We start from the raw sequence: 4,230 nt of genomic DNA, 5'->3' as shown, positions 1-4,230 counted from the left end.
ACTGACAGAACCACATAATTATAACATATAGTTACAGCAGTGCAAAGCAATACCATAATTTGATGAAGAACAAACCATGGGCATGGTAAAAAAAAGTCTCAAAGTCCCGAGTCGATCGACTCCCGAGTCCCCGATAGCAGGCGGCAAAAGGGAGAAAATCCCTGCCATAAACCTCCAGGCACCGTCAACTTGACGATACCTCGGAAGCAGCCGACCACAGCCGACACTAAGTCCATCCGTCCGAAAACTTCGAGCATCCGACCAGTCTCTCTGATACAGCCTCCCGAGCGCCATCCTCTGCCGAGCGCCTTCAACCTCTCCCTTGCCACTGAAACACGCAAAGCCGAGGATTTTGGGGCCTTCAGCTCCAGAGATTCCGGTTACCACACAGTAGCAGCGGCAGCGAAGCGGGCATTTCAGTAGTTTTCCAGATGTTCCTCCGTACTCTCACATCTGTCTCCATCAAATCAGAATTGTGCACGGTCCCCTACTTGACAGATAACAGATATTTATCACCAAAGTGGCCACGTGCACTGCTGTTGCGCCGCCATCTTCTCCCCTAATGGGAGAAGGCAGGAGAATGGGGCTGAAAGAGAAAATAAATCAGCCATGATTGAATGGCACTGAAAACTCTTTGGGCAAATTGCCTAATTCTGTTCCCGTGTCTTAAGATTTTACGATGATTGAAGCTGGTGGCGTAGTGGCATCAGTGTTGGACTTCGGGACAAAAGGTCCCGAGTTCGAATCTAGCCGGCTCCCCTGCACGCTTTCCATCCGAGCTGGGTTACGAGCTGGTGATCTCTTTGGAAACCCACCCAGCAGAAGGCAACGGCAAACCACTGCTGTGACTTGCCTCGTACGTGGTTCCCCACTACGTCAGAGAGGCGCGGAGGGAAATCGTCTGCTAACCGGAGAAACTCCGGATGCGACATATCTTTCCTTCTTTTCCTTATTATTGTACCATTTAAGAGACAATTAGATAGATTTTTGCATTGAAGGGAAATTAAAAGTTATGGGGAAAGATAGGTGGAGTTGAGTCTATAACCAGATCAACCATGATATCACTGATACCAGATCAGGCTTGACTTCTTAAGTTTTTATGTTATATCTATTGACTGGGACACTGTTGAACCTGTACATTATTTATTAAAGGGTGGAAGGGATAAAGTACTTAATTACAGGACCATTGGTTTGACTTGGTCAGCTGGGAATTCATTTAAAGGGACAGTACCAACTTTCATTTGGAAGGTCCCCCAACAGATGAATCAGGGACAGTCCGCATGGGTTTAATAAAGCGAGGTTAGGGCTTGCCTAACTTGTTTGAATCTTTGAGGAATTAACAAGGAGGGTCAATGAGGGTGGTGTGGTTAATGTGGTCTATAGGGATTGTTGATTGGTGGTAAGCTGGTCAAAGAGATGAAAGCCAATGGAATCCATGGGAGAGTAACAAGAGGATCTCAAATTAGCTCAGTGGCAGAAGTCAAGGTCTGTGGTTGAAGCAGATTCTGGTGTCTGTAAGGTTGTTCCCATCAGGGTTTCACACCTCTCAGGACATCATCCCTTGTTTTTTATCGTCATATTTATGAGTTAGACTGAATTTTGAAGGATTATGAAAGAGTTTACGGATGAGACAAAACTTGGCGACGTGGTTGAAGGTGAAATAGAAATTTTGCTGCTCAAGTTGATAGGGCTGTCAAGAGAGAGTACGGTCTGTTGGCCTTCATACTTGGGGGATTGCGTTTGCGGGCTGCAGCTCTATAAAACCCTGGTTAGACCACACTCGGAATATTGTGCTCGGTTCTGGCTGCCTCATTATAGGAAGGATGCGGAAGCTTTAGAGAGGGTGCAGAGGAGTTTTACCGAGCTACTACCTGGATTGGAGAGTATATCTTATGAGGAAAGGTTGAGCAAGCTAAGCCTTTTCCTTTGGAGCAAAGGAGGATGAGAGATGACTTGATAGAGGTGTATAAGAGGCATAGATCGAGTGGACAGCCAGAAACTTTTTCCCAAGGCAGAAATGATGATGGGGCATAATTTTATGGTGATAGGAGGAAAATAGAGAGGGGAGGGGATGTCAGAGGTAAGGCTTTTTCGCAGAGATTGGTGGCTGTGTGGAGTGTACTGTCAGGGGTGGTAGTAGAGACAGACACACTCAGGACATTTAAGAGACCCTTAGATAGGCATAAGGATGAAAGAAAAATGGAGGGCTATGTGAGGGGGGAGGGTTAGATTGATCTTAGTGTAGGTTAAAAGGTCAGCACAACATTGTGGGCCGAAGGTCCTGTACTGTGCTGTTTGGTGTTTAGATTGCAGGAAGATTTAGAAGCTCTGCTCAATTGAGCAGAACAATGGTGAGTGGAATTTAATTGCTGGAAAAATGGGGTAATGCATTTGAGCTGGTGTAAGGACAGAAAATGTACAATATTGAACAGATTACTGAGTGATATAATCGCCCTTGGGATCAAATCCCGAAAAGTAGCAGAATCAGTGAATAAGATCTTTTAAAAAGTTAGGTGGCTATTTTCATTTATTAGCCAAGGCATAGAATATAAAAGTACGTGTGTGTGTGTGTGTGTGTGTGTGTGTGTGTGGGGGGGGGGGGGCAGGGCTGGTTGGTTTGCTACAGTTGCTTAAGGCACCACAGGGCCACAACTTGAATACAGCATCCAGCTCAATACAGGAAATTGTCAGTGCACTGGAGAGGGTGCAAAGGAGATTTATGAGGATGATGGCAGAAGTGGAAAATTGTAACTACGAGGATAGATTTGATATGCTAAGGTTGTTTACTTTGGAACAGAAGAGGCTGAGGGGAGGCTTAATTGAGGCATGTAAGAAGCCTTATTAGAGTAAATAGTAAAGATCTCTCAGCAGAGGAGAGAAGAAAAACAGATTTAAAGTAATTGCAAGGATGTGAGGGAAGGATTATAAGACATGGGAACAGAATTTGGCCTATTATTCCACATCGCTGATTTATTTTCCCTCTCAACTGCATTCTCTTGTCTTCTCCCTTTGACGCCCTTACTAACCATGAACCTACCAACCTCTGCTTTATATACCTGTTCCACTGCTGTCTGTGGCACAGAATTCCACAGATTCACCACCCTCTGGCTAAAGTCATTCCTCCTCATCTGTGTTCGAAGGGGACGTCCTTCCAAAGCAGGGGTCCTCAATCTTTTTTATGCCATGGGCCAATACCATTAAGCAAGAGGTACATGGACCCCAGTTTGGGAACTCCTGTTGAAAGGAAGAAAGATGCTTCAACCCAAAGGGTAGCAGGGATGAGGAATCACCCCGACAATGTGAAAGAGGCAGAAACCTCCGGCCAATAGGCTTCTGAACTCCCTCCTGCATCGCATTTAATGTGTCATCTGGTAATTTGTGCTGTACCCTACAATATTTAATTTATGCACTTTACTTTGTTTATCTATTCATAATTCATTTGCAGATTTAATTCTTACTTGCTGAAGTTATTGTGTGTTATGTGTACTACTGTGCTTTACAGCCTGGTCCAGAGAAATGTTGTTTTGTTTGGCAGTTTACATGTATGTGGTTAAATTACAATAAACTTGACTTGACTTGAGACCCTTATTTAAAGACTACTTGCATGCACGGGCGCACCCACGGACGCTCGCATGGACACGCAGGCACAGACACACAGACGTGCACGCACACGCCTAAAAAAACCCTACTTGCATGCAATGGGAAGGTAATGTTTCAGGTGAAATCTCCATCAAAGAGGCAAAGTAACCACTCACCATTACCTTCTGCTTCCTGTTACCAAAGCGATTTGGATTCTCTCCGCCAACTTCCTTTGGACCTGTAGGTTTTTTACATGTTGGGCCAGTGTCCCACATAGGATCTCGTAGACCACATCAATCACAGCACATTCGCTGAAATTAGTTATTGCCATCTTTGATTTTGGAATGTGGGAGGAAACCAAAGCACCTGGAGGAAACCCAAGTGGTCATGGGGAGAATGTACAAACTCCTTATGGACACTGGCGGGAATTGAATCTAGGTTTCTGGTGCAATAGTGTTACACTAACCGCCACACTACCGTATTGCCCCAATTGTACCCCGGTCTGGCTTGGATTGTTTAACAGCACATACCAGGAATTGTTCACACGGTTTGCCAAAATGCACTCAGTGGCCATTTTATTAAGTACACTGCTCATTACTGCAAAAAATCTAATCAGCCGATCAATGTGGCAGCAACTCAATGCATAGAAGC

Source organism: Mobula hypostoma, chromosome 28 (assembly GCF_963921235.1).
Source record: "Mobula hypostoma chromosome 28, sMobHyp1.1, whole genome shotgun sequence".
NCBI lineage: Eukaryota > Metazoa > Chordata > Chondrichthyes > Myliobatiformes > Myliobatidae > Mobula > Mobula hypostoma.
Note: the sequence above shows the minus strand (reverse complement) of the source record.